The 18627-nt window shown below is 42.1% G+C and overlaps 1 protein-coding gene across 12 annotated transcripts in view; it reads right to left on the bottom strand.

Annotated features, from left to right (window-relative positions):
* The window catches only part of FRMD6 (FERM domain containing 6), a 78946-nt gene extending 74702 nt beyond the window's left edge, over window positions 1–4244 (bottom strand). For 2 of the 12 annotated variants that reach the window (XM_031001875.3, XM_031001876.3), the window contains exon 1: window positions 4087–4241. The gene's annotated coding sequence lies outside the window, so the exon portion shown is untranslated. Of the gene's footprint in view, window positions 1–3292 lie in introns of all 12 variants that reach the window. The other 10 variants (XM_055361503.2, XM_055361508.2, XM_063698313.1 and 7 more) reach the window with 9 other exon arrangements.
* Window positions 4245–18627: the final 14383 nt, after the last annotated feature.

Raw genomic sequence — 18627 nt, 5'->3', positions numbered from 1 at the left:
AAACTTCATAATAACTTCAGCCATTACTGCTGTAGAGCCCCCTCTGGTCCCACAGCATGGGAAGTAGATATTAGTAGTTTCCTCAAATGTTGGGGGACTAATTAAATATTTGTGGAATCATTAGCACTTAAACAAAAAATGTTTCCAGTCTTTGAAATGGGAAGTGGCTTTTGGAGTGTACGGGATACAGTTACAAGCATCCAGTCCCTGCACATTATTTAACACCAAACTAGTGATTCAACACAAAGACAGGCAAAATTTCCAGGATAACTATCAATTAGCAGTCCTATTTCAAGTTGTATACAGACCTTATAGGGCACCTTAATTCTAATCATTCTAATCCTTTTTTCTCAGCTAAAAATACCTTATTCTTTAATCTACACTTCTAAACAGTAAGTTCTCTCTACTTCAGCCTTGTTTTAAATACTTATCCTTCTAACTTTTTCCTTGCAATTCAATGTCCAGTATTCCACTTCCTCGTTCCTCTCAAATTATCCCTTTAACTTGTTTCTACTTATTTTTAAAGGCCCCCAAAGCCTCTTCCTCAGGATAATGTGCAATTCAGAAAGCCCTCTCAACTACCCTCTGTATCAAAGTTTAACCACAGAGACCAATGATAACATTTTTCCTGTTTGGGTTTTGGGGAACATACATTATAACTGAAATTTCACTACTCATAAAACTCCTTCACTAAATCTTTCCCATTCCCCTCTCCTAACTCTCCATTGTTTTATACATAATCACGACATAAACACACTCCCAAAATGTGTAATGATATAATCATACAAAGACTTTCTAAAAATACATAATTTTAATGTGTGCAACAAACAGCCTTTATAACTCTAGTACTGGGAGTACACGTTTAAAAATATACTGACTTTTTAATAAACTGTGTTTGTTTTTCCTCGTTGGGGGTGGGGAGGAGGTAGGGGATCATCAAACAAGGACCAATTGCTATACCTGAATCCACAAACTGTGTTACAGTAGGATTCTATTGAGGATTGTAAACACACTTAAAACTTTTTTTTTTTTTTACTTTAAAAGAAGAAAGTTGAAATTGCAAAAATGAGAGCCAAAATTTCTATGCTTTACCCATAAGGACACACAAACTGAATACCTCCTGTTTTCCCACTTATGAAAGAAATATGCTTCATCTACCAAACTAGGGCATTTATGAGGTTTGTATTAATGAACAGAAAAATGCAAAAATGTACAAATGCAAAAAACTTTCTATCCTTTAGAAGACTTAATATTAAAATGATTTTAGGGAAAGCCCAAGAAATTTCATTCTCAACTCAGAAAACTACCTAAGGGATAATTTGTGAATGCCATCTGGGATCCAGGCAGTCCCATCCACAAAAGGGAAAACTTGTTGAGATCATCCAAATCTAAAATTCACATACATTTTTACATCTGGACTGAATTAATCTTTTCTTGGTACTGGCTTTCATGTAATAAAATAATTGTTTGCAGGTTTTATTTTTCTTAAAAAAAAAAAACCCCACAACTTTAGAAATCAAAATGTGCAACATCCAAATGGAAAACTACAAAGAATTCCTTTATCAAAAAAGTTAGTTGTGAGACAGGACTCATTTACACTCAACTCTGAACCTGACAGCTCAGTCAAAAACAACTATGTTTGAAACTTTCATTCCAAGCATCTGCCACAAAAGGCTACGCAGTCTATTACATCATAAGTTCAGAAAGCCAAAAGCTTTATAAGTATAGTTAAATGTGGAAACAAAATCCAAAAACTAGAAAAAGACCCCCCCCCCCCAATTCAGCTAACCTAGTTCAGTAACAATTTTTTTTAAGAATTTGTAACTAAAAACCGCTACCTAGCACACTGGCATTTTGCTTTCAAAAGCAGCGTCTTCATCCAGGCCCATGCTGTTTTCAGGCGTTTTCCTGTACAGCCAGGAGCATCTTAAATCTCTAAGTTCAAATTATGTACTTAAAACTAGCAGCTTACCTTTGTTGCCCCCAAAAAGGAGATACTGGAAATAGGAAAGATTTCCTGCCCCTTAAAATGTCTTGAGTACTGCAAGAACTGCTGATTACTGTAGCCCATCAGTGTCAGATCTCAGAGATTCTTGCAAGCAACTCAAAGGGGGGAAAATTAGTTCATATTACAGTCAATCTGCTTTCTGGAGAAGATGTCCTGCAGATAATTTGATATTAGATATCCCCGGGGGACCCTTTTCATCTAATAATCCTACTAAATGTCCATTTTAATATGAAATATGAATCCAAAATGTTTACAAACATACTGGGAAAAGTATTCAAATGCCAGCTGTCTCATATTGTGAAATATTTTCATTTTTAACATAAAACGTTTATTTCTCAAAGCCACACCTAAGAAAATGACTAGGTGCTGTGGTGCTGTTAAGTTTTATACTACAAAGGACATCAGCAAAGGCATCTATTTTCCTGCCTCTCTTCTGGTCTTCTCCCCTCCCCCACTCTCCATCCTGTAGGTCCTGGTTGTTAAAATTTCTACAATAGTCTCACAATGCTCTAAATTCTAAAAAAAAACTTCTCATCCTTTAACACTGCTGAACCTAAATTCATGCACTGCTCTAAGAAGGAAACCCAAAAGTCACAAGCCTTTTTAATGACAGATGTATTACGGAAAATTTTCCCCACAAAGTTTTGATGCTGTGAAATATCAACTCCCTGAAATCACAGAAAGGAAATGACTTACATTCTTGGAAAATGAAGCCACTAGCAGCTTTCTCCAACAGCATTTTCTAAACCCCAAACTACACCCTGTGGCAAGAGGGAGTATTTCGTGCAAAAACTAAATTTAAATAGATGCTTATAAAACCAATAAACAAACATTGCCCGGTCCCAGAGAAGAACAGAAGGGAATCATACTCGGAAAATCCAGCAAGAGATACTTTTTCTCCACATTCAGAAATGCTGGAGAGCACAGGCTGGAAGTCAGAAGCAACCTGAGAACGCTTGCTGAAGTTTTCCTTCCCTGCTGTGAGCAATGCACAGCTCCTGAGGGAAATACTGGCAAAACAGATTTTGCTTAAAAAAAAAAAAAATGAAAAGGTGTTAAGGGGGAAAACGAGCTAATATTTCTTTGGACACTAGCTACACAACTACACGGCCTGAAAATCTGCCAGCTTTCAACTTTAAAATATGCTTATTTTGACATTTTCCCATCTATTCGTGCCTTTAAGAAAGCGCCCGCACCATTAGGTTATGCTGTCCCAGGACTCGAGGTGTTGTTTTAATCTTTGTAGACTTTACACTTACACGGGTGGACCCCAGCTGTCCATACCTGACAGTGCCTGGCCCTCCCGGAGCCGAATCCGGTGGTCCTGTTCGCCTGGGGCTCCGCCAGCGCGCCGCAAGCTCCTCCAGAAACCCAAATTCTGCAGGCCGCGCCCCCAACTCGTATCTCACCCAGGCCCCCGTCTGGCGCCGATCTGCCCCAGCTCAACCTCCGGCTCCGCAGACTAGGCACTTTCCGGGACGCGGGGCAGACCCTGCGCTCGGGTCCCTTCCCGCAGCCGGGCTGTCCGGCCTCTGCGCGCGCACAACAGGCGGCACGGCGCAGCCCCCGGGAGCGCGGGACTCGGGTGCTAGTCCCGGCGCCCAGCCACAGCGACACAGACCTGGGTGCCGGGGCCCACCAGGGAGCCCTGTGATCCGGGGACCTCCGCGATGCAGAGGACCAGGCACCGCGCACGGAGCCCAGGCGCGCAGTCTGCAGCCGGGACCAGCCTCTCGCCCCCGCCGCTGAAGCCGCCCCGAGCTCCACGCCTCCCCCGCTGCCGGGCTCGGCTGCCCTAGAGCCTCGTCCGCCCGTCCCGGAGTGGGCGAGCTCCGACTCACGGAGAAGCGACCTTACCGCCGGTGCCCGACACCCAGAGCTAAGGGAGCGAGAAGAAGGCGAAGAAAGAGGCGGAGAGCGGCGCACTGCCTTCGCTGAGACTCGCGACTTCCAGAAACCCTCCCGAAACCCAGTCCCGCCGCCGCCCCGCCGGCAGGGGGCACAGCGGGCGTCCAGGGCGCGGCGGCTGAGCGATGGGGCGAGCGGAAAGGGCCCAGACGCCTGGTTCTTGTTCATACCTCGGAGAAAGTCTTGAGCACCAGGGGTTGGGCTCTCTGGTCAGCCCTCTGAGTCTTCCTGCCGGCGCCGAGCCTGCCCCGCTCCTCTCAGCCCCTTGGCCCCGCCAGCCAGAGGAGCGCTCCGCGTCCGCCCCGCCCCCCACCCACGCCTCCCGACCCTACCCGCCCCCCGAATCCCCGCCCCCTGAGACCCCGCCCCCGACCCGCCCCAACTGGCCGCGGCGGCAGCCGAGCCGCGGGAGCTGCGCGCTGAGCTCGCGGCAGTACGGGGAGCGCCCGCCCGCCCCGCCCTGGACCCAACCAAGCGTCCCGCGGAGGGGTGCGGCCACTTGGGGGCAGGAGAAAGCGGAGTAAGCCACTCCTCTAGGGACCCAGGAAGCGAGGCGAGCCTCAGGTGGACGCGGTGGTGTGGACCACGGCGATCAGGGCCTTTCCCCCTGCTGTGGAGACGGAGGTGCGAGGGGACGCCGGCGGCTCCCCACCTTCTGGCCGAGTGGCCTTCTCCGCCTCCGGCTGGACTCCCTCGGGGCGCTCCCTCCAGAGCCGAGTCGGGCTGGCCTGGGGCGGCTGTTTGGCCTGAGTGTCGTCTTACTAAAGCGGAACGCCGGAGGGGAGGCCACTCCGAGAGGAGGCGGTCCCCGGCGGAGGAGGCTTCGTGAATCCTGCAGCCCCCTGCCCGCCCGCCACTCGAGACGCCGCGCCTCGTGGGTTTCACGCTGGATGGAGGGGGCGCCGCCGAGGATGCCCATCCTCCCCCGCTAACTCTACCTCTCCAGTTCCTCAGGTAGACACAGCCTCTGTCTGCTGTGGTTTTAGTGCCCGTGGCCCCTCAGAAATTATTTTTGTCCCCTCCCGATAGTGGCTTTGGGGGATGGAGGGGGAGAGATGCAAAGGGCCAGTGGAAGATTTTTTATAGCACAAGGAATCAAGCCAGGAGATGGAGGTTTCATTGCCACCTCGGGGTCTGGGGAGGGGGCGAGCCACACCTCTCCGGTCAGTCTGCCCCCACCAGGACCTGCTGCTGGGGACCGCACACTAAAGGAGAGACACCCAGCACCTGGCCCCTAGACCCGCAGGGCGTCAACCTCCTGGGCTTCTGCCTTTCTAGGTTTCCTCTGACTTTGCTGACCCAATGACCCCTGGCCACGGGTGGCAAAAACGCCCTCACTGAGCCCTTCGCTAAAGGAGTGCCGGGGTTTATGTGTCTGGCTTTGAAAATGGGATGAGGAGACAAGGAAACAGGACCTGAGAAAGGACACTATCCAAAATCTGATGCTCTCAGAAGTCAACTTTAAAACTGCCCTGCTCTTTTCATCCAAAGATGAATATATGAAGCCAGCTGTTACTGGTTGAAAGTGTGCCTCTTGTTTGCATGGCAAAGGAATTCAGTTTTGTGTTTATTTACAGCTGAAGCTCTCTTGAAATAATTGTCTCAGTCACAGCTTTTACATTTTGGGGAACCATGCCATTAGAACTGTGATCTTTTGTCTTTTCACAATTGACAATACATTCAGAACTTATTTCTGATAAAGCTGGGCAGTTTCTAAGGATACTGTACTTATGATTTAAAGTCATAACTCCATTATGGAAAAGAGAGCAAGAAATATGTTTCAATGACTGCCTTTTAAATTAGTGGTACTCCAGCACTTTGGGAGGCCGAGGTGACAGGATCGTTTGAGGCCGGGAGTTCAAGACAGCCTGGGCATCATAGCCAGACCTTGTTTCTACTAAAAATAAAAAATAAATAAATTTTCCGGGCATGGTGGCCCATGCCTGTAGCCCCAGCTACTCAGGAGGCTGAGGTGGGAGGATGGCTTGGGCCTAGGAGGTTGTGGCCACAGTGAATTATGATTACACCACGGGACTCCAGCCTGGGTGACAGAGTGAGACCCTGTCTGAAAAAGAAAAAAAAAAAATGTAGTTGTACTTAATGTACTAAAATTAAAAATTGGATAACAATAGTTGAGGACAGTGTAGGCATTTAAAGGTAGAGGATTGCACTTTTTTTCTCATTTTTGTCTTTTATATGCATCAGAATGAGCGCATATTGAATACTACTTGGTAAGATCTTAAATTAATTTGGTACCTACTGAGATAATCTGGCATTTCATGTGTAAAGATAAATTAGATAAGTGAATAATATATCACTATCTTGGAAAACAGTTCCTAAATCTGATTTATTTTAAGGTTTCATGAATCAAAATCTAACAGACAAACAACAACATATTGGTAGGCTGTGAAACATTGCTTCAAATATAATTAGGTAAAACAAAGAGCAAAATATTTTGAACAGTTTAAAAAAAAAGTGTGTTTAAGAGTGGGCTTATTGTCCAGAATTATATTGTAGGAAAATTCACTATGTGAATATTTTCTGAATCATAGTGATAATATTAACAGTATAAATACCACATTAAACAGAGACTCTTAGTTAAAATATTTTGTAAAATAAGTATTTTAAACTCTTAAAATCAGTTTTATAAACTCCTGTAACATCATCGAATTCTGAAAGGACTGATTGGGGAAGTAATACATAATCTAGTAAAGATGGAAGGGGAGCTGAGAAAGGATGTGTTGTTTTAGATATTTCTTATCACAGAAAACGTTTTTCTGTGCTTATTACAATAAAGAATGCAACTGTGTGGGTAATAATTCAAAGTTATATTTTATGTTTCTTCTTAATGTTGGGATGTTTTATTTTCACTAATATGATGAGATGTTTTTCTAAATATGGGACATTGCCCACCAGGGAAACATTATTTTAAACACATCCTAAGCAATTACTTTTTCCATGGCATTTAAATACTAACACAACTCTACATTTTTGCTTTTGTTTTTCTTAGGAACAGGTTATTCATTCTATGAATTTATTGGGTTCTCCCATGCACCAGGCAAAGGGTCAGATTCAGAGATTCAAAAATAAAAATACTCCTTAATCTTATAGTAGATTAGGGGAACAGACATGTGAGTAAACAGTTACAACATAGTTAGTGCATGCCATGGTAGAGATATGCAGGAAGAATAGTGAGAAGGCCTAGGGAGGGAGAGCATCAGACATCCCCTGTGAACTGAGAAGGGAAGGATAAACAGAAGTTTGCCTGAAAACAAGTTGGTTGAGACAGTGCTCTCAAACTTGCAAGCACGTTGGAATTACCTAGAAACTTTCAAAAACTATTGATGCCTGTGTCTCAGGCATATAATTTAATTGGTCTGTGGTATGGCTTGGGCTTTGGAATGTTTTAAATATCCCCAGGTTATTTTAAGTGTAGGCATATGGCAGAGGACACAGAGTGAACAAGCACACAGAGCCATGCTTTTAAAGCATGATGGCCATAGCCTTATTTTGAGAGGTGTAAACTTTGGTAGGTGGTATTTGTACATTTTGGTGTAAAGAACACAATACACAATAATATAGAAAATGAGATAAGAACTGCTGTAATTCACATTCCTTTACAGGTATTTTCTAGACACCAGGATAGTATGTTGACAATTAAGATTAGCATATTAAAAGAAAAAAAATTATTTTTATCTTTTGTATAATTCAGGCTTATTGGCTGGGCGCGGTGGCTCATGCCTGTAATGCCAGCACTTTGGGAGGTGGAGGTGGGCAAATCACCTGAGGTCAGGAGTTCGAGACCAGCCTGACCAACGTGGAGAAACCCCATCTCTACTAAAAATACAAAGTTAGCCAGGCATGGTGGCACATGCCTGTAATCCCAGCTACTCAGGAGGCTGAGGCAGGAAAATCGCTTCAACCTGGGAGGCGGAGGTTGCAGTGAACTAAGATCGTGCCATTGCACTCCAGCCTAGGCAACAAGAGCAAAACTCCATCTCAATAAATTAATTAATTAATTAATAATAATAATAATTCAGGGCTATCCAGGATTCAGAGTATGTTTTAATGCTGATATGTAAGTTCTAGTCTAAGAGAGAAGTCAGTGATTTAACATACTGGCTTTTAAAGAATACTTTTCCAGAATTAAATACCGTTCATCATTCTGGCTGAAGGTCAAAATAAAGAAATTAAGTTCATTTTTCTTTTTGGTAATTACTGAGATTCATTTTAAAAGTAAAACAAAAAGTACTTTAAACAAACAAATTTAATTAAGTCCTACTTTAAGGTTTTAGATGTCCCTGTAGCTAATGAAAGAAAATAACCTCACATGGAAACTTAAATAGTTTAGTGATATGGTCCTGATTTTCACTGCCTAACATTTAAAATGCTCTTTTTATTATTCTCAGCTAGTAAAATAAAGTACCCAAAGAGACTTTAATGCTTAAGAAAAGTCAGGAAAATTGATTATCATTCATTTAATCCAGCTGTCTAATTACCATACACCAGGAGCCCCTAACCAGGAATACGCATAATTATTTTTCAGAGGCAGCATAGCACAGGGCTTAATTTTATGTAGCAATCTAACTCAAGAAGATTTACTTTTACCCAATTTATAGAAATACAGAGTTGAAAAAATTAAATTCATTAAATTCTATTCTCCTGATCATCAAATTTTGAAAAAAAAATATGTAAAAGTAGAATAACTTGATTATCCAGGGTCAAAGTTTCATTTTAATACGGTTTACAGGGGATGTATTTAAAGAACTACTTTGTTTCCATTCTATTATGGCTTTAATTTCACCACAAACATCACATTCCCATTCCTTGAGGGCTTGAATACGAGAATACTCCAGATGTAATAAGAAAGGTTTGATAAGGCTGGAAGGGCCACACCCTGCCCCTTGCTCTTGGGAAGGTGTTGCACAATGTAGAGAGAGGGCCCATTGTAGAGAACTGCACTGGCGTCTTGGAGTTGAAAGGCATAGCGGCAAGGCAGTGCTAGGTTAAGGGATACTGCTACTAACTAAAATATAGTTGAGGAATTATGTATAAACATGGGATTGCTGCCTTATGCATGAGACTTTACCTTATACAGAAGACTGAAGATAGAAGAGCTCTAGTACAGAAAAATGTCAAGCAGAAGGGCAGGACAAAGGGTGGATTCCCTACAGTATGAAACTTATGTATTCTGTTTGTGTGTTATACAATGGGTCTTAAAGGTTCCAGAGTAGTTTTGCAGCTCTGATTCCTTGATCACTCACTGAAAACCTGGGGAAAAAAAAAGCTTACCCCAGAGTTGGGAGGCAATTCCCTCCACTCCCATTAGGATACACGAGAAGAAAGGAAGCAGCAATCTATCTGGTGACAGACTGGTTACTCTTTGACTTATGTCTCAGGCACGCTCTGATTATCTGAGATAATATTCTCAGAGGATTCCTTTGAAACACTAGTGATAACATTATGGAGGTCTTGGGCCACTGAGGTTCTCTTCAGTGGTTTTTTTTTTTTTTTTTTTTTTGATATGGAGTCTCGCTGTGTCACCCAGGCTGGAGTGCAGTGGCGCGATCTCGGCTCATTGCAACCTCTGCCTCCTGGGTTCAAGCGATTCTCCTGCCTCAGCCTCCCGAGCAGCCGAGACTACAGGCGCGTGCCACCACGCCCAGCAAATTTTCTGTATTTTTAGTAGAGCCGGGTTTCGCTGTGTTAGCCAGGATTGTGTCGATCTCCTGACCTCATGATCCACCTGCCTGGGACTCCCAAAGTGCTGGGATTACAGGCTTGAGCCACCGCGCCCGGCCTCTCTTCAGTGTTTTGTGATATCAATGTGTGCCTAAGACATACTGAATTGGAACAGTGGGAGGGGTGAACATCTGTCTTTCAGAATACGCATGTACAGCCTGGCCAATGCTGGCTTTCTTGAGAATACCAACAAAAGTTCCACTGGCAAAGAGAATTTATGAAACCTGTCCATTCTGTTTTAATTTAGTTACCCTGGGTAGGTTATAAGCATAACAAATGTGCCTTTGAACTTGTTTTTGATTGCTTAAGAAAGAATCATGAGTAAAAGTACAAATAAGATATCCTAAGCCAAATGTGGTGGCTCCTGCCTGTAATCTCAGCACTTTGGGAGGCCAAGGCAGGTGGATCGCTTGAGCCCAGGAGTTCGAGACCAGCCTGGATAACATAGTGAAACCCTATCTCTATAAAAATAAAAATAAAAAAATTAAAAATTAGCTGGGTGGAGTGGCTTGCAGCTATGGTCCCAGCTACTCCTCAGGAGGTTCACTTGAGGTGGAGGTTCACTTGAGCCCGGAAGGTCAAGTCTGGAGTGAGCTGTGATCATGCCACTGCACTCAATCTGAGTGACAGAGTAAGACACTGTCTCAAGAAGAAGAAGAAAAAAAGGCTCTCCTAGCTCTGGAATTTCATGGGAAGTTCACTGAGGCTAAAGGACTTGGTGCAGCCTCCAAGGGACACCCTACCTGTCCATGGTGGTTGGGATTTGGTTATAAAACAAGATGCTGATGTGCTAGCTATACTAACTGGTGGGATGAAAGGAAGACAGTACCTTGAAACACCCGACATTAGATCACTGTTTCTCCTCTCACCTGATTCTAGGTTAGAAACAAAATCTGCATTCATTTTGGTTTGGCTTGGCTATGAAACCAAATGCCAGAAAATATTAAGAAAGTTTTCTACAGGCAAGGTAGTGGTTAGATTTTTCGTTTTCAAAGGTAGCCTAATAAATTATTCTATTAGCCTAAACAGACTTCTTATACTTCAGTTCTTCAAGGAAAGAACACTGCTAATTAGACCATGGAGATTGAATTAGAAATTATGGATTGGAAGATTGGTCTCAAAGGACCCCAGATTCAGATGTTTACTTTTGACATGTATGGAGAAAAGAAAGTACTGGCCAATAGCACTCTTAACTAGATTTAGCTTCGAGAGGAAGACTGGGGGCGGGGAAATACGCTGTCTTGTAAAAACATTTTTATGTATTTGTTATTCCTATATAATTAAGCCATACATTCCATGTGATTTCTTGAGCAGAAAAACAGAATCAGCATTATTAGTGATTTTCTGTTCTGCAAATAGTCCATATTGGATCATTTTGTCACACTTATACCCCAATTTAAAGGATAATGAGACACATTAATATATCATAGTTTTATGTACAATACAGACTTAATATACAAATCATTGTGAAATATTAGCACATCACTTATTTTTATAGCACATTTTACTGTCTGATTTATGAATATGTTAACTGTCTCTCCTTTCAGAATTTAAGCTTCACGTGAGCACAGATCTAAAATCTCTCTAACTGCTATGGCCCCATTCATCTAGAACAGTATCTGACACATATTTGTTGAATGAATGAATCCCATAAATTACATGTAGAGATGGGGGGGGGGAGAGAGAGAGAGAGACTGTGTGTGTGTGTGTGTGTGTGTGTGTGTGTGTGTGTGTGTGTGTGAAGGGTGAGGCAGAGAAAACTGAGATGCACTGAGATGAGAACAGAAAAGGATTAACATTTTTTGAGAAGCTTCTGGGCCAGATATCTCAGGTATTGATGAAAAATGATCTATCCCTTAAGAAGCCTTGGTTGATTTGAATGGGACACCTTATATCACTCAGTTCACGTAATGTTTATTTTTTTCAAGTGTCAATGTATGGTATAATTAATATTCTATTGATGTTCCTTATTGTATATTTTATTTCTATTTTTAGCCTTCCCCCTGCATTGATATCAGTGGATCTAATTCAAATTTGGGAAGGATTACCTATTTTTGATGTTCTGTGATGTTGATTGAATAACTAAAACTGTAATTATTAATTTGGTAATAAGAAATCATTCAACTAAAGTGAAACTATACTTAACTATACATGCTCCAGCTTTTCAAGATATTAAGAAGTTTATTAGCAGGATTTTACTACAGTGGTTATTGTTGAATTCTTTGCTCACAAAACATTTTGATGAGATACGCTTGGGAACAGAATAGTTTGAGTTGAACAAGGAAGAATGTGTGGCCTTGCCTCCATTTGCTCAGCCTCCGCCACCTCCATCCAAGGTTTAACTGCACCTTGTGTTTCCTGGAGCTGCTCCATCTCTGAACCTTTGGACTGGAAACTACTCTGTCCACCACATCTGCCATTGTCACCATCTCCCCCTAGACTTTCAGTCCCCAAACCCCTCCCTGTTCTTTCAGTTTATTAGCCGTTTTTTGGCTTGACTTCTTTCCTTTTCAGTTTAATCCCTGAGTAGTCTCGTGTCCCAATCCCTTTGACCTTCTAATCCAGCTTTCTTAACAATCCCAAAATTCAGGTCAACTCAATCATCCGTTTTCTTACATTTTGCTTTAAAGACATTGAAGAAGCCTAAAGAAAATTGAATAAATGAGTTGATTAGTCACATCACCAAGACAACAGTTTGGTCAGTGAAACACTCATAGCTGTTGGGTCAACTTTTTATTCATCCCTGCCTGGCTCTCTTTCCTTTTCATCACACAGTGACTGTTCACATGTTTATGACTCTCCACAGGTTCCTCATCCCACTCTGAAATCCTGCCACTCTCAGTGGTCAACCGAGCCTTACTCTTGCTGGTCACTGATCTGTGACGTTTATATGTATTACCTTGTTGAATCTTCACAACAGCCCTTTGAGGAAGAGATTATCCCTGGTTTACAGATGCCCAAGTTCTTAAAGAAAATAAGTAGTGATGCTTGGATCTGAACCTAGGAAATCTGACTCTAAGCTCATGCCCTTTGTCCCTAAACTGCCTTGCTTCTGGTACAGACTTGGTCAGGCATTTTCTCCCTAGAGCTTCAGTCCTTTCCACCTACAGATTTTTCCGTATCTTTCTCCTAGGCCATTCTGTCCTGACTCTTCTCAGTTAATCTCCTCCTACCAAAGCTCTGTATCCTCTGCTCCCCTGGCTGTCTTAGGGCTTTCTCCATCATTGATTTGTTGATTCATTTAGCAGATACTTATTAAGTATTGTACACTAGGTCTTAGGGACACAGGTAAACAAAACCTAATCTCTAGTCCTGGAGCTTTACATTCAAATTATTCCTCTAAAATATTTAACATCTCACCATGCCCTAGGCCATCTTCCTCCTACAGAAATGCTGAAGTGACTGTATATTTCATACTACATCTAGCACCACACCTGACAAGGCACCAGGAACATGTTTGACAGAGGGATAAATAATTCCAGGTAAACTAATCAAGGTTTGGAAGTTTGTTCTTAGTCTCTAGCCTCCTTTGTATTATTTATTTATTTATTTACTTAGGAGATGGAGTTTCTCTCTTGTCACCCAGGATGGAGGGCAATGGCGCGATCTCGGCTCACTGCAACCTCCACCTCTGGGTTCAAGCAATTCTGCCTCAGTCTCCCAAGTAGCTGACATTACAGGTGTGCTCTGCCACACCTGGCTAATTTTTCTATTATTAGTAGAGACAGGGTTTCACCATGTTGTCCAGGCTGGTCTCAAACTCCTGACCTCAGGTGATGCCCCCACCTTGGCCTCCCAAAGTGCTGGGATTACAGGCGTGAGCCACCATGCCCAGCCTCTGGCCTCCTTTTTCTAAAAAGTAGCCCACTTCAGATGTTGAAAACCCTCTCTCTCTCTCTCTCACTATGTTCCCTTCTGAGCAGACCCAGAAAGGTTCTGAAAACCAACCCTTTGCCATTAATGACTGACTAGTTGTACTTTCACTGAAATCCCACCAAAATCACCTCAAACTAGTACCTACAGTTTAAGCCTTTAAGTCTATGATTGTGAAACAAAAGGTACGTGGCCTTATTAATAAATTTTGGCATCTGTAAGGTGGGAGATAATCATGAGACAAGGGAACCTTCAAAGCCATATTTTGTCACTTCTAGTGGTCCTTGAATAGAGGGTGATTTTGCCCCTACGAGAACATTTGGCAATGTCTGGAGGTATTTTTGGCGTCACAGCTTTATGGGGAAAGCGGGGAGGAGGGACAGTGCTACTGTAGGCTTCTAGCAAGCAGAGGCTAGGGATGCTGCTCAACGTCCTACAACACAGGGGACAGAACCTCACAACGAAGAATTGCTGCCCTGACTTGAAAGCCACTGATCGAAAGGGTGAACTTGACTGGAACATTGAGGTGCCCTGTGAGTCAGGGCAGTTAGTATCTGGGGGATGCTGGCTGAGCCTGCCAAGCGTCTATTGGAAAGTTGCTGGAGGTGAAGGATCATGTCTTTGGGACCTAAAGAGTGAGATATTTGGACTCAGTTTCTGCCTCCACCCTTCCCCTAACTTTATTTGGATCTTCCCACAGCCCCAAGACGTTCAGTACACATTTTATCTCGTCCTAGATCACCTTCTTTTTTAGTATGTAGAGATTTTGAGGGGAAAGGTAAATAGGAGACTCTTTCTCAACAGAGGTAGGATAAGATTTATCTTAATCCCAATTAAACAATAGTGAAGACCCAAAAGAAAAAAGTTGGAAACCTAAGCTTTTCACTTAAGTTAGTAGCAATGAAGAATCAATTTACTGAACAAAAATTAAGTCTTAAAGGAGGAGAATAGGCAGGGCATGGTGGCTCACACCTGTAATCCCAGCACTTTGGGAGGCTAAGGCGAATGGATCACTTGAGGACAGGAGTTCAAGACCAGCCTGGCCAACATAGGGAAACCCCCTCTCTACTAAATAAATAAATACAAAAAATTAGCAGGGTGTGGTGGCATCGCCTATAATCCCAGCTACTTGGGAGGCTGAGGCGTGAGAATTGCTTGAACCCGGGAGGTGGAGGTTGCAGTGAGCTGAGATCGTGCCACTGTACTCCAGCCTGGGTGACAGAGCAAGACTCTGTCAAAAAAGAAAAAAAAAAAAGGAAAGTTATGTTAATAAAGTATAAACTCCAAAATTTAACCAGAAGTTAGTGGATATTAGCTCTTACCATGGAAAATTATCATTACTTAAATAATTTGCTAAATTTTATTTTTAAGTGGTTTAGTAGAAATGTATTTAATAGATGGAACTATGTGTGTTTTAAACAAATAGCTACTGCCAAATATGTAGAAGTAAACATTGAAATGATTATTAGGGCTATCAAGAATTGTTTGTATAAATCAAACCAATCAGAGTCATATTGATTAAAGCCATTTTCTTATTTTTATACTTTATTGTTCATCATATCACTAGCATTTATAATAAAGAATATATAATTATGAATTCAAATATACTCAAATTCTCATGAAGACAAAACCCAAGAAGAATAGTTGTAAACAGGGGATCATTAAGCATCTTTTTCAAATATTGCCTGATTTCCACTTAGACTTATTAGCTGATTGCTTTTAGACAGTGGTTTCCAAACTTGGCAGTGTATCAGTACCATTTAAGAACTGGTGACAGGGCCAGGAATCTCCAATTAAAATATCAGCAACAAGATCCAAATGATTTTGATACCCATTCATGACATGCAGGTAGTTGCCCTGTTGATGCTTATACTAAAACAAGTTTTAAATGAAGAGGCCAGATCTAAAATATTTCTGAAATGTTTAATTTGAAGCCCCAAAATGCTTTAGGTATTGTAACTCTACCCTTACCTTCCAAGGAATAAAAACGTGGAGGGGGAGGAATGTGGTAAAATGTGATTAGTAATCTTTTTGTCACAATAAGGACATTGACGTCAGTGCATCTAATTCAGATTGGGGAAGGACTGCCTGTTTTTAATTTTCTGGGATGTTAATGGAATAACTAAAACTGTAATTATTAATTTGGTCAATAAGAAGTCATTCAACTAAAGAAAGCACTGGAACCTACCAGTCTTAGTGAATAACATAATTGCATCTAGTCCCCAGAAGCTTCTACATCAACCTAATAATGTGTACATGAATCATATTCTTAATTAACATTTCCATAAATATGCTGAAGGGCCGCTCAAAGAAAATGGAATACAGACTGAACAGGATATACAGGCATCCCAATTTCTACTCCTTCCCATTCATAGCTTGCTCTTTTGATGCTGCCTAATAGATATCTCTATATTTTACATATATTTAGGGACATATTTCATCTCCACTGTACTGACCCGCTAAGGGCTTTAGCTCATAGATAAATACGAGGTTGCATGGATAGATACTGTTTTATTCTATGAATGACAAGTTCAAAAGGGTGGTTTCCAGGAATGCAACGCATTTGAAATAATCATTTAAAATGATGACAGCTGATCATTTATTGTTTACTGTGTGTTTTAGATGCTGTGCCAAGTTTAGGTTTATTATCTAATTTAGTCATAACAGCACATCATGAAATAGGTACCATCATAATTCCTATTTTACAAATAATGAAACCAGAAAACAGACAAGTTACCCAAAGTTAGTAGCTTATTAATAGTGGAGTTTGTAGTAATTATTATTATTATTATTTTTTTTTTTTGAGTTGGAGTCTCGCTCTGTCTCCCAGGCTGGAGTGCAGTGGCGCAATCTCAGCTCGCTGCAAGCTCCACCTACCGGGTTCACACCATTCTCCTGCCTCAGCCTCCCGAGTAGCTGGGACTACAGGCGCCTGCCACGACGCCCGGCTAATTTTTTGTATTTTTAGTAGAGACAGGGTTTCACCGTGTTGGTCAGCATGGTCTCGATCTCCTGACCTCGTGATCCGCCCGCCTCGGTCTCCCAAAGTGCTGGGATGTAATAATTATTTTTGTGTGTGAACTCGGCAGAGAAGTATGTAAATAATTTTTTAAAAAACAAAGGAAAAGAAAAGTCCTGTGGAAAAAAATGGGAACACCTAGTTTTAATAAAAAAAAAAAAAAATCCTGACACTTGAAGTGTCCACTTTCTTAGCAGAGAGTGGCTGATTTTCGGACAGCAAACTATGTATCAGAAAACCGGGAGAAGAACCCAAGATATGTCCCTGCTCAAACTGATTCAAACTTAGATATGTATATGGAACAGGAAGGACTGGGAACAAAATTCTTAGCCCATTTCTAGTGGGTAGAACATTTAAAAATAATTACAAGGAATTATGTGAGGTCATTTGGCAAGAAGGAGTCAATAGGGCAGTGTTGGATGACACCTCTTCCATTCCAACAGTGTAAGCTCGACTGTGTCTTAAATTGATCAGACTAAGGAAGGAACGATCAAAGTTCTCAGATAGGTTGCTACACCCCTCTACATTCCATCTGCAACTCAGCTTTTGTCCTTCAAGTTTCTAATTGCTTCATTTGAGCCATACACTCAGTATAAAGGAGAAAGTTGGACAATCCGGGTCACAAATGGGGAGCTGACTGACAGTCCCCTGGAATCACCTTTGCCTTCAGTCCCTATCATTGCGGGAGCCAGGTTGTAAAATCTAGCATGGGACAAAGGCTCATCTGTCAGCTGTGGCTCCCGGAGCAGTAGCCCGGCAGTAAGTGTCTCCAGGGGGAATGTGAACAATGCGGAACCACGCACATCTGGAGGCTCCCAGTCTCAATGGAGTAGTAGGGACAGAGTTACTGTTCGCACTGGCATTGGGGATTGGCACTATGCTATCCGCTCTCACTCAGCTTATTACCCATGGAAGGAATTTGGCAAACTTTTTTAAGACAAGGTCTTGCTCTGTCATCCGGGCTGGAATACAGTGGTGTGATCATAGCTCTCTGCAACCTCAAACTCCTGGACTCGTGATCCTCCCACCTCAGCCTTCCAAGTAGTGACGACTACAGGCGCATGCCACCACACTCAACTAATTTTGTAAATTTTTGTAGACACAAGGGTTCACTGTGTTGTCCAGGTTGGTCCTGGTCTCAAACTCCTGGGCTGAAGCCATCCTTCCACCTTGGCCTCCCAAAGTGCTGGTATTACAGGCGTGAGCCACCGTGCTTGGCAGACTTTATTTCTTAAAGATTGCCGTCTTACTCAGCATCTTGGAGAACTCACAAATAAATGTCCCTGAGTTTCAAGACAAGCCAGCCATTAAAATCTTTTAGGGGGATCCAGAGAAGATGAGTTAAATTGGAATGGACTTGAAAAAACTGATTTAGTTGGATTTATGGATCACAGTCATGAAAAGGTAAAGATACCAACTTGTTTTGTGAATTTAATCTTTATTCCTTACTTTTTTGCCCCCACTGTTTGTAATTCCTACTTTATAATGAAATCCTTCTTGTGACTTACAGAAATTAACTGGGGAAAATGTTTTTCTTGTTCTCCATTTCCTTTAAGTTTGTTTTTAGATACACTGCATTGCAAGTATGTGTGGTACAGTAAAATGTTGCTAATTGTATCTGCGCTGATAACATGCCATGTGCTGTAGGTCAGTTTCCTACCCCCTCCCCCAACTATTCCTAGCCAGTGGTAGCATGCTTCTTACTTCCAAATATGTGTGTGTGTGTGTGTGTGTGTGTGTGTGTGTGTGTGCGCGCGTGTGTGCCTGTATGTATCAACAATGTGTTCCTAAAATAAAAGAATGACATCTATTTGACATTATTTACATACTAAATATGGGAGCACATAAATCAATTACAGAATAAAATCAATTTTTCAAGGATTTTGATGTAATGGTTTTTATTTAAAATGTTCCTTTCCTTAGGTAGAATTTTCTGCCAATTATTTTAAAGAAAAATGAAGATTTATTTTTTAAATGTGAAATGCAGTTTTTTTCTCTTTTTTGAGACAGGGTCACGCTCCGTCACCCAGGCTGGAGTGCAGTGGCAGGATTACAACTCACTGCAGCCTTGACCTCC

Source organism: Gorilla gorilla, chromosome 15 (genome assembly GCF_029281585.2).
Source record: "Gorilla gorilla gorilla isolate KB3781 chromosome 15, NHGRI_mGorGor1-v2.1_pri, whole genome shotgun sequence".
In the NCBI taxonomy this organism is placed as follows: domain Eukaryota; kingdom Metazoa; phylum Chordata; class Mammalia; order Primates; family Hominidae; genus Gorilla; species Gorilla gorilla.
The sequence above is the reverse complement of the archived record's forward strand: the minus strand, read 5'-3'. Positions and strand labels throughout refer to the sequence as shown.